The 12,865-nt window shown below is 43.6% G+C and overlaps 1 protein-coding gene across 8 annotated transcripts in view; it reads left to right on the plus strand.

Annotated features, from left to right (window-relative positions):
- ppfia2 (PTPRF interacting protein alpha 2) overlaps positions 1-12,865 on the plus strand; it is a 152,716-nt gene that overhangs the window by 58,895 nt on the left and 80,956 nt on the right. The window lies entirely within an intron of this gene.

Raw genomic sequence — 12,865 nt, forward strand, 5'->3', positions numbered from 1 at the left:
GACTGATTTCCCTCAGTCTCCCATGTTTGCTCAATTCTAATTTTCCATGACTTTATATTGGATTTTTGCAGTGCAGTCCTCCACTGTTTTGCATTTAGAGATGCAGACAGAAATAATGTATTTTTGAATTGAAGTGTAAAACAGAGTGGATGCTCAATATATTCCTATGCGGAAATAAAAATAAAGGATTTAGTTGTTATATAATCCCACTATTCAGATTTTACGAGAAAGAAAACAAAAAGAATATTGCAAAAGAATTTCTACGCTTTCACACTTCAGCTTGTTAAATAAAACATCAGAGTGGAATCATGAGAAACTAGAATTCAGAGTTGATCTTCATCTTGCTGCTGTATAATGATGTTGAGTTATTCATGCTGAGCCCAATGTATCTCAGCCCCCCTGCATATCTATATTTGAACTGCGCTCTAATTCCAGTCCACTCTCCCTGTTTTCTAAAGAGGAATAAGGACAGATGTGCACAGTGCCCTACATTGATTACTGTACACCGCCCGTGCATATTTCAGCTCTGCCCAGAGCCCATGCATGGCAATGAAGCGGTGTCAGTGGATATTGATCGAGTCCTGTAACCGAGCCAGCACTCTTGTTTTTACTGTGGGTGGAAGGAAAAGAAGGAAAGGAAGTGAGATTTCTGTCTTTCTCACAGCAGAGAACCTGCTAGTTTCCTTTTTGCAGTATGAAAAAAAAAAAGGTGTTGATGGCTTATTTTTTTTTGTATCCAGGTGCAGTCAGCATGATTTCATAAGCTTTGTTGAAGATGAGTGCAAAGTGGTTTGTGGGTTGCTTTTCAAGTGTGTTAAAGTGCTGATGGGAGCTCAGTTTTTAGATGAGGTGTTTACGTAGAAATACACCTGCCTCATCAGTCTAATCACAATCTGGGGCAGCAACACAGCTGAGTGTCTCATCCCTACTTGCGAGTTGAAGTTTTGCCAGTGCTGTGATATTTCAGATGACTCCCTGTCTTTACAGTAAACAATGAGGAAAAGGCCCGGGAGTGCAAAAGCCTAATACGGCATGGTATTATTATCTCCTGCCTCTTAAATCACCTCATCCAATATCTTGTTTGTCTGCCCTCTAACTGCAGAGCCTGTGACTTTCACATTTGAAGATTTTTTTTTTTTCCCCCTTCAGTGTTTGTCTGGGGCGTCGTAAACCTCAGCTTTGCCTTTTCATGTCAAATCATTAGTGGAAAAAGGCTCCCCGAGGGCCCGTACCTGTTGGAAGAAGCTCCTCTGATATCAGAAAATCAAAGGCGTCCTGGCTCACAGATTATAGTCCCAGGAAATCCCCATAAAACTGAATTGTAGGGAAAGTCAGTGTCGGGCTGTTTCAGTACACGTAAATCACAAATCTTTTTTTTTCTTCCTCCCTTGAAGTAATATAAGATCCATCATGCTTGGTTAGATAAAAGCATGCATCACTGCATTGAGCCTTTACTTTCTGGGTAAAAGAGTCTCTCTCAGATTGTTTACCAACTCCGAATGATATTCATTTTTATCAGATTGCCCTTCCTTGTTTGCAATTATATATCGGCCGGGACAAATTGAATTAAATTGCAAAGTAGGGTGCCTTTTGAAGCTTTGGCGGCTCCATCAGGGTGATAGAGTTATTCATTTCCTTTAGTATTCACCGCCAGGCTCTGCAAACATGTACCCAGAAGTGTCAGAGTTTGCTTAGTTTGGGAGCTGGGCTAGGCCGCCGCACAGCTGTGTCTACACTCCCTGTATCTTACGCCGACTCTCAGCCGATATCTCTTTAATGACATTTGGAGGCAGTAAGAGGTGGCACGTTAACACGAAGCACAGACGATAGAAGAGTAAAAAGAAGCACGTCCTGCTCGCTGTTGTGTGATTACGCCTGGGTTAGAAAGTGATGGATGGCCTAGCAACTGGCTGAGATACAGGACAAACAGGGCTAAAGGCTGAGGTGCCTTGAGCTGCATGCTAAAATCAGAAGGCTAGCATTCACACAATGATAATGCTAACATGTGGACGTTATGCATGTTGACCATCTTATTTGTAAACATGATAGCATTTGCTAATCAGCGCTAAACACAATGTACAGTTGAGGCTGATGGGGGTTTCGTCACAAACTAAAGGATTTGACAGGTTGAATTTTTTTAGGGCACTCAATGAAAAGTCAGGGGATCACCACAGTCATTAGGCTCCATCATCTGGTAACATTGAATGTCTATGAAATGTGGTCAATACCAGATTTCATGGCATTAAACTAAACTAAAACAAAATGTCAACCTCATAGTGGGGATACAGGGAAAGCCGATAGGGTTCATCCTTTGGGAACCATGAATGTCTATATCTGATATCGTAGCAATGCATCCAAGAGTTGTTGGAAAGTTTAGAAAGTGATGGCCTGATAGCCAAGATGCCAGTGGCTAAAAAAGAATCTGTAGCTTGCGGTAATGAACAACTCCTTTTTACTATTTCTGCATTGTGACAAAGAGAAATGAGGCAATTGGTGGTGCATTGTGGTGCTTATGCCTACATCAGTACCTTTCTTATAAGTGCATTTGCTGCTGTTGGAGGGACATCCAGTGAGATTGTATCCCGTGGGAGAAGGTTTCCAGGCAGAGTTCTGAACTCACTGGACCATATTAGTGGGTTCACAGCAGAGTCTCTTAGCCGTGAGTCTCTTTCATGTGACACAAGCTCTTATTCCCAGAGCAAGACCACAACTCTTGTTCCGCCTTCTAATTTCCAAGAGATATGTCGGATACCCTTCTGCTACCCACTATAAAAGCAGGAAGTGTTCGTGTAATGTCATCATCATGCAACGCTTCATAGAGTTGTTCTGGTAAGAGTCAGTTAGAGAACAATGCACACAATGTTTCTGCTCCCCAGGCAATTTTCTGGGATTTGAGCTTTTATGAAATAAGCTCACTGAGTGTGAGAAGTTGAATTTCTAAGTTAAAACAAGCACAATCTAGACACTGTCAGAGAGCCTTTTGCTGAAATCACAAAATAAAATCTTTCAATGATATTTGCTGTTTTTAAGTGTCACTTTAAAGACAGTGCCTTCAGATTGGACCTTCCCTTTGTTAAATTGTTGGTTGCTTTGTCCATGTCCTTGTATTTAATATCCCATTGTTCCCATCCCATAATACCTTGCCAAACACTTTGTCAGGGTTGAGCTACCTGAAAAATGAGATATAATTGTTGCCCAGTATTTGTCCTTGGATGCCAAATTAGCACTGCATGTGATTAGTCTTTTCAGCCGTAATGTTTTTGCCCTAAAGGTCTCTCTCTCTTTCTCTCTCTCTCGCTCACTCTCTCTCTCTCTCTCTCGGCCTCTCCCACATAGCCTGTACAGCCTGTCACCTCTAGGTTCACACTATAGAGCCAATTGAAAGAAACTGGATAATAAGAACGAGGTAACACTGACGAATCTAAACGGAGCTCAGGCAAAGTCACACCAAAGTTGGCAGCCAACTTTCAGACAGATTGTCAGATATATTTTACTTGTCCCTTTGGCCTTTTTGTTCACAAGTATCCCTCCGGCCCCTGATGAAGCGGAGAGGAAGGAAATGAGCTGGTTCTCACTGCTCTCCTTCAAAGTAATCCTCTCTTCTGCAGTGAACTGGCATTCAGGAAGTTTTATGGCAGCGCGGTCGCCGGGGGGGAATTTGGCTAAAGAGTGGCTGTTTGGGGTCGAGTTCGTCTATGAGCATCTGTCCTCTCAGCACTGTGTCTGCAGCCCAGGCCACCCCCACCCCCCCCCCACCCCCCCGCTTAATCAAACCGTTAAAGCCGCACCTCGTTTGGCCCCCTCCTGACAGTCTGACTGAGGGCTGGCGTTCCGGGGTTGACAGAAAAGACGGATGACACGGCTGCACGCGCTGATTAAAAAGTGCTACTTCTCATTTAGTCCGGTGCTTTCCTTCACGTTCAAGACCGAGGCTCAGATTGAACTTGTGTTGTGTGCTGCTTAAGCTGAGTAGGAATGCCACAGTGGCTCTTAATCAGTGCGACACATTCAGATGCACAAATCAGAGCCGACTCCTGTGCACACACACTCACTCACACCTTTACACCCACACCTGAGTGTCCTCACAGGCCCAGTCGGGCTTATGGAGCAGGGAGGGTCTGTGAGACAGGATGACTCATCAGGTGGATGACAAGTTAGCACCTATTTTTTTCTGGCTTGTCATGGCGATGCCTTAAATTCCAGTATATATCGCCAGTGGACACAGTCTGTCTTAGTGTTTATTCTCTCATGCACCTCAGCTGAATTTTCCTGCCTTTATTAGTAAAGCAGTCTATTTTATGTGCCTTTGGTCTGTTGTATAAAGCTAACTTATTTATAAAGTTATTTATGAAGCAAAACTGCCAAATATTTCTTGATTCCAACATCTCAAATGTGTTTTTTTTTTTTTTTTTTTTTAAATTTTCTGTTTTATATCCTTGTAAATTGAATATATTTGGCTTCTGGAGTGTTGGACTTTGAACTTATGAACAGTTTTCCATCTTTAAAGAATAAATAATTTGTCCTGAAACTACTCCACTTGTCAATTAACAATCAACTATCGATTAACTGCCATTTTTAATGAGCAGAAATGTTAAACATTTACCGTTTCCAGCTTTTGACATTTTCTAAACCATATATTTTATTAATGGGTTCAGAAAATTAGCGGCAGATGAATTGATAATGAAAATATCATTAGTTGCAACCCTATAAATGATTAATGGAAGATTTATTGCAGCTGCAGTTACGTTTTAATGCACTTCCTATCGTCTTTGCTCAACTTACTGTATTAGTGACCTCTCACCATCTACTGCGTGCCAACTCTTAATCTTGGAAATCCCCATTTGTGCAGACACATACACATGATGATGATAGGCTAAATGCAGGGTCCCGCCCCTTTGATGATCTCCGTGCATGTCTGCAGTGACACTGCTCGTCACATGACACTAGGACGGCGCTGCGGCTTGATCCGGAGGGAAACATGTGGCAGCTTTGTGCTGCTGCAGGCTGATCAGCGGAACTGTTTCTGTTCTGATTTCAATAGCAGTGTGAACATGTGTGCAGATGTTTCCGCGGCAACATGAAAACACATGCAACTTGAAAGAAACACAAATAAAAACAGACAAAGTCACACTGAACCGCAGACATGTCCACCCGCAAACAGTAACACACCCAGCTGTGGGAGCGAGCTTATCCCCACAGCTGTCTTACCCACACACACCCCCTCCCCTCCCCTCCCCTCCTCTGGTGTCCCGCCCTCCCTGTGTCATGTGGTCACGGACGGCTCAGGGAACAACAAAAGGTGGCCATATGCAAATGAGCGCAAACACGACAAATTGATACACGGCTGACACTGACTGGAGTCGAAGTGCTTGACCTTTTATTTGTTACTCAGGCACGCTGACTTACAAATCCCGCCCCCCCCCCTCGACACCCTCACTGACACACATGCAAACACACAGTCCTCCCTTTGGTATCTATTTCCTGCCACCGGTCCCCTGAGTGGTGTGTATACGTGTGTGTGTGTGTGTGTGTGTGTGTGTGTGTGTGTGTGTGTGTGTGTTGTAGGCGTTTGCCCTATTTTCTTGGTCTTTTTTTAATCAGCCCTCGTGCATTTAAAATCTGGCCAGGGCAGATGGGGAAGGGAGTTTGACCCACTTTAATGGATTCCACACCGATTAAAAGGATGAGTGAGCTTTCGAAAGCAAGAGGCCCCCGTGTACATGTGTGGGTTGATGCGTGTTTATGTGTGTGAACAAGGGACGTGAGAGAAGGAATAGAAGACTGTTTGTGTACCCCGTGATGTGAATGCGTTACTGTAAAGCTTGAACTTCAGAGGTAACTGTTGCTGCTGTGTTCAAACCCTCCAGGAATTTTATGATCTTTACAGTCACATGAAATAACATAAACTCAACTGATCCCTGCAACTTTCCCACAAGGAATGGTAAAGTAAACAAGCGTGATGTGTCTTTGTGGAAAGGACTTTGTTGCCCTAGAGCTCGTCTTCTCAGGCAGCGTTTGCCCTTCAGGCTATGTAGAGCGAGTTTCTGCAATACCATTTTCAAAGTTAATAAAAGTGAACTATTTACATATAATACCTAAAGCTACCCTGAACTAACTGAGCTTGCTGACACTGCTACTTTGAATGGCAGGAAGCAGCCTAAAGATGATTATTTATTACATACAAGAAAAACATTTTCACAACTGACTTTCAGTCACAAAATAGCACAAAATTATACTGATGCTGGCTTGGAAAAATGCCCAAATTCTGTCATTTTGCTCGGAAATAGTCACAAAAAAGTCTGGTAATTTGCTTCATTTTGTATTGTCAACCATCCCAAAAAAAGCTTGTGCCTTTCTTTAGCAGGAAACATTGGGCTTGATTAAGAGGTAAAGGCAAGGCAGGGAAGTCAAAAAGTGCTGAGAGACGGGTTTACTCATTGTTAGCTACAGTATTAGTCTTTACAAGGGCTTTGGTGACAATAACAAAAAATGTAGAATATTTCCAGCTTCATCCTTTCATGTGAGACTCAGATTCTTTCCTCTCGTTATCACACATCATCCTTTAATCTCCTGGTGTAGTATCAGCCACTGTTAGCACATGTTGAACAGTGGAGCATATTTGATACAGAGCTAGTAGCCTCATACACTCACACACACACATACATACACACACACATGCACACACAGTGCAGATCCCACAGAGATTTTAAATTGGAGTAGGGTGCACACACGGGCCAAGCCACTCACTTCAATAGATTCTAGTGTGGCAACATCCTCTCTTCATTGATGCAATTATGGTGTAACCCTTTGCCTGGCTTACTGCAGCAGTCTGATCTCATTTATCCAACAATGTGGAAAGGTGGAGTTGTTTTTATAGTTTTAAGTGTGTGGCGTGACAGAATATGATGCTGTAAATTTATCGTTTTTATTTTCCGAGATGAAATCAAACGAGGATGAGTGCCGGGTCAAACGACTGACTTGTTAGGAACTTATTTGTCAGTGCGAGTGACATCAATCCTGTAGGGTCCATGTGTTAAATATGTCCGCCGAAGAAAATAAGGTTAAATTTTATTAGGACAGATAGAGCCTTGAGAAAACTTTGGAGCTGTTTTAATAAATGGAGTGCTGTGAATCAGCTGCGCCTTCACAAATGATTCTCATTAGGAACACGTCAGTAGGTATTGGCTATGTGACTGGGTTAAAATAGCTGCATACTGGCTGGTCTGGGAGGTGAAAAAAGAATTAGAGAGGGAGATAGTAGAGTAGTGAATCATGGCTGCTAATAAAACCCTACCTCAGCACTGATCACCTCACTAGAGGCTCATTCAGCCATTGACGTTGTGTCATTTCCCCCCAGATTCAATGCTCAGCGACCAATTGACCCGATAGAAAATCCCATTCGAGATGATGTACAACCACGACGCGGTGTAGAGTAGAACTGCAATGACCATTCCCATCCATCTCTTAATCTTTCTGTCCCCATCCCCATACACGCTGAACAAAGACACACAGTCCTGCAGAAGGTGTTCCCATCTTCTGGGTGTCCCGTAATGTGCAACAGTGCAGGGTCTCATCTTCTCCTCGCCCCAGACAAGAGCCACATCGTCAGCATATTTGTCACTGCTGTCATCTCCTGCCCCAGCCGGCTCCTTCTTTTCAGATGGGAGGGGGAGGAGGGGCAATAGCCTGATAATCATACTGAATTGCTATTTTGTTTCACTTAGTTCATTCAGTCTGACATTATGCACATATTAAATGACTTCTTGCTGGGAAGCGGTGATATTTTATTTTGTTTTCCCCTAACCGGCGAGTAGCAAGTGGTTTTCCACCTGTATGTTGACAGTGGGGCTATTTGTATCGCTAAGCTTATCAGAGCTGTGATTAAGCAGGCTGTAATCAGGGTAGCACCTGCCCCAGGTTGTGATACTTGAAGCAGCAAATACAGGTAATGAGTGCTGACACTTTCCAAAACTAGAAGGGCACTCAGAGAGAGCAGACCTCTGCCAAGGCCAGTGTCAGACAACAAACAACAGACTTCAGAGGAAAAAAATATAATTCATAGTAAATGATCCTGATCTGCCTCAAAATTTAAATTTACTGGGTTCTTCCGTGGCCCAATCCCCATCCCTCCACAGATTTCGGTGAAAATCGGATCAGTACATTTTGCATAATCCTGCTGATAAATAAATAGATGCAGGTGAAAACCTCACCTCCTTGTCTAAGGCGGAACTCAAATTCAAATAAATGTGAATAAACGCATAATTTATTTATAATTTGAGTGCAGCTGCCAATGATTGTGATTGTTCCACTCATTTGTAGAACCTCCTGTCACCTAGTTATAAAACCCAAATTATTACACAGATTATCAGACACTTTGGAGTCATGATTATCTTCTCAGATCAGGTTGCTAGTTTCCTCCATTTTACATTATCAAAGAGAACAAACACAACCAAGTTTACTGATAGGGTAAAAGGTAAAGAGGCATTTTCAGAATACCCCCTGCTGGAGTATGGAGGCAGGGAGTAGGAGATCAAATGGCCTTTTACACTTATAGTCATAGTTGATCATTACAGAAAGAAAAGTTTTTTTTCTCCTTCCAATAGTTCCAGTTTTGAATAAAGTGCCAGCCCCTGCGTCGGTGTCTTGTTGGGTGTGGGGTCCATTGATATTCAGACAGGGTCGCCTCAGAGCAGGCATCACTGTGGCTGTCAGGTTAAGTAGACTCTAAGCCTTTATTGTAATGAGAGTTAAAGGATGACATGATGGAACTCTTTTTATCCTCACTCTTACTTTGCTGCTGACTACGCAACCGTCTTATTCCACTCATTAGTTCATCCGTACATGGAGGGCTCTAACATCAGCTGATTTCTATCTTTTCCTGCCGACCCTCCATCTGGGAGAATGGCCGTTCGCTGTCCGTGGTGCTGAAACAGGAATACCCATTCCATAAGGCACTCCTCCATGGCTGTTTAATTTTATAGCTCATACGTGCTCCATAATGTGAGTGGTGGGGGGATGTCTGAGGCCTTCTGATATACAGTCATTTACTCTACACCTCTCTTTGTTTCTCACCACCAACCCCCCCACCCCACCCCACTCCTCCATCTCTGATTGTAACATACATCTGCATTAGTTTCACTGCAGTGCGGCTTTGATTAAAGGGCAAAACACAGTCCATTTGGAGGCAGACAACTTTGCTGTCTTTTGGAGATTCATTCACCCCAAGTTCCTCTGTAGCCCGCTGTGTTAAGACGCCGTGTCAGTGTTTCTCTCACCCACTCTGACTCTTTGCAACATTATGTTTCCCCCGCAGTCATTCACATGAGGTGATCCAGAATGCAGTGGCCTTTGTGAATAATGCAGTGGCAATAAAATCTATGCTGTGTTCAATTACAGCAGCTTTGGCTGTCTCTTCTTTTACTGCTGCTCCTCCCTCTATTTGTGTGTGTGTGTGTGCTGATTAAGGCAGAAACAAGCTATAAAGACCCAACAACATTAATTTTATCCACCTTTAATTCTCTATTGCACTGCGACGGTTTACAAAAATGGATTGGCTTGTTATAAAAGTGTAAAGATATAGTCTTTTCATCCTTGCTGGGTCAAACAGTAGATTTCCAGTGCTCTCTGCTGTGACCTTTACCATAGATTTAAGCATGTCTCGCAGTCAATAGACAAATGAGAGACAGTGTACTTAATTAGCAAGACATGCCAAAGAAAGCGAATCCTCTCCCTAAGAAAGAAAGTCAATACATTGTTATTATACATTCCCTGGCCTCTGACCCCCGGCACCCTTAACCAAGATGACACAAGAAAAAAGGTTTTTTGTTTTCGTGGCCGCCAGCTCTACATTCCCATTAAATGAAAGTTAATCAGCTGCTGATTGTGTGAAGTGACTGATGTCCATTGAATCGTCTGAGTAGAAACAGACTCTAAAAGCAAATCCATCTGCTCTATAAAACAACAGGGTTGTAAAGTTTACAAGGTCGTGGAGGGACTCTGGTGATGGTTTTTGTGTGTTTCAATCAATATATCTGAGGTTTTTTCACTGCTCCTCACTTGTGTATTCTATTTACACAAAACTGCCAGCGTAAGACTGTACTGTCAAACAGGATGTAAAAACCGGATGGATTCTAAACTGACAGAAGCAGTTCTATAGCCCACAGGTCTGATTTCCCGCTGCTACCGCCGCCGCCATCCCTCATCACGCACTGAAATTAAACTCTCCGAAATCAATACATCCGCTCGCAGGCTCACGTGGGATATACTGCATCAGTTCATGCAACAGCCCGTCGAGACGACTGCACCTCAGCACCTAATGTTTTTTCCTCAAAGGCTTGTTCACCGAGGGCTTCCAGTGAGCATCTGTGTGTTTTTTAGAAAGCCAACAGAGAACTTAATTATCGCAGCTCTCCGATCCGGTGTCTGGTTGTAGAAACAGTCTCACCTGCTGTGGTGGGTTTCACTTTCTCCACTCTTTCCTCTCTTTTTTTTTTTTTTTTTTGTCTTGAGATGATTTGTGCCAAGAGCCCTGCAGGTGAGCTGGGAGCGTCCAGCCATTCAGGATTTTTAATGAAAGCGTATAATGTCGCAGCAAGCAATAAGTCTGAAGAGGGACAGGGCACGAGGGGAGGTGCTGAGCCAGTTTTACCAGGGGCACAGCAATTAACATGGCAAGATATTGAGGAAGAGATTAGATTGGCCACCTCTCTTTTATGCAGTTTGTCTTCGACTCTAATTGTTTTGAGGCCTATGGAAAGAAAACTGCTTGTTCTAACATTGTGATCCCCGATGACGCAGCCTCCATATTATGATAATGAAATCATTCTGCGTTCACTCCCTCGGTCATTGTAGCATTGCTTGTGGCTTTTGTACATATATTTGCACTGAAGATGTGCGGCGTCTTTAGTAGTGGTGTAAACCACATGTAGATTTCCAGATGTAGCAGCTGCTAACAATCCCGCTCCTGCTGTAAACAATATGCTAATCTTCGTATCTTTGAGTTTCCCTAAACGTGTCCGCTACAGTTATGAGTTACTTCCTGTGACATTAGTTTAGAGAAATTACGGTCAGTGACAACAATCCGCTGCTATCTTGTTTTCAGTTATTTCTCTAATGAACTAAAAGGGACTGACCCTCTGCTCTGAGTATAAACCACAAGTGCCTCTCTTTCCATCCATTAAAAAGCCTTTGTATTTAGAGGTTGATTACATGCTGCAGGCTGCAGCTATTCCGTTCCTCTATCAGTAGTTTTAGCCGCAAGACTCGCTGTTTTTTTAAAATGTCTAACAGCAGGGAGCGCCACATTGGCAGACTTCAGCTCCAGGTTGCTGAAACACTCGGGTGTCGCATTAAAGGTAAAGTGTGCGGTCAAGTGCCTCCGCCCTCGCTGCACCGCTACCAGACTCGAGCCAGAGGCTTTAAAAAGCTGCGCCCATCTTCTCTCCGTTTAATGCGTGCAGGTGGTTTTTGAGGATTCAGCATGAAAGCAGTGAAGAGGAGAGGAGTTCCATCTCAGCACCTGTAATTTTAAGTTGTTTTCAGAGGGACTTTTGTGTCAGATCTATGAATGCAGAAAAGTTATGATAGCAATAATCAATCTGGTGCATTCTGTTTTGTGGTGAAATTAAAGCTGTCTCATTTTCTGGAGGGTTCTTGAAGGAATGCTGGGAGTCCCTGGACCCCAACTTGAACATCCTCTTCATGCAGGAGTTGCCTGCTGTTCCTCCCTCCCTCTCTCTCTCTCTCTCCCTTTCTCCCTTTCTCTCTCTCTCGCTGTGCCTTTGTAATAAGGCTGATGCCGACACAAAGCAGGCCACAGACTGGCGTTAGCTCTGTGATCTACGCTAATGTGAGCTGACAGCTAGCCCAGCATGGCATGGTTCTGACCAGGCCCTGTGGCCCTGCAGGCTATTTTATCTAGCTCCTCCGCTGGAGGAGCAGGAGGAGGGTGGGGTGGTAGGGTGGTGGGGGCACCACCTGCTACACGGTGATCACTTTTTTAACGCGCGGCAGAGGCACTGCCCGCCCTACAAAGACCTCTGCATCCAACCCTCGGTTGCCGTGGAGACGGTAACTGCTCCTCGTCTCGACTCGAGCTGGTGGATCGGCTTTGCCACACCCATGGGTGTCTGGAATGAAAGGAGGGAAAGTAGGAGATTAATGCAGGAGAGGAGCAGCTCCCCACCACTGATCAGGCTTCTAACCCAGAGAAGGAATCTGGGCTTTAACAAGGAAAATACCATATTTTCTATTAGTGATGAGCCATAATTCAACACATGGTATCTCATTATCCTATAAGACTCTAATGACCCATCATGCATCATGGGAATTGTGCAAAACAGAACTATTGATTCCAGAGATGTATTGACTGAAATGAATCCACCTGAAAACTACAAATGGCAAAAGCTGCATATTATTGACAGATGAAGCAGAGGAGTTGTTTTTCTTTCGAATTTCTCAGGTTTTACAGTGATGGTCTGCTGGAGAGTTTTTCACCGAGGAAAACCCAAACATTTCAAATATTGCTCGAAGGAGTTAGAAGGTCAGGATGTTCCTCAACATTCGAGCGTTTTCTGTCGTGATGCTGCAAACAAGCATGTGCTAAAAACAAACTGACAGGCTTGTATAAGGCAGCAACACAGAGTGAAGAGAGATGGGAGTCAGTGATTCATTCGGTTCAGTCAGAAATAAATGGATTAATAAGAGTTTTAGATACATTCAACAGGCGGGTGGAGATACAATTTTAGTTTTTTTACACATTAAAGCATCATGTGTTACCCAGTGTCTTCTGTCCTGATTTTGTCCCAACATGGCTCATCAGATTCCTCCAAATGTCTCGAGACGATGACGCATCTGTTGGCTTTGA

Source organism: Seriola aureovittata, chromosome 22 (genome assembly GCF_021018895.1).
Source record: "Seriola aureovittata isolate HTS-2021-v1 ecotype China chromosome 22, ASM2101889v1, whole genome shotgun sequence".
Lineage (NCBI taxonomy): Eukaryota > Metazoa > Chordata > Actinopteri > Carangiformes > Carangidae > Seriola > Seriola aureovittata.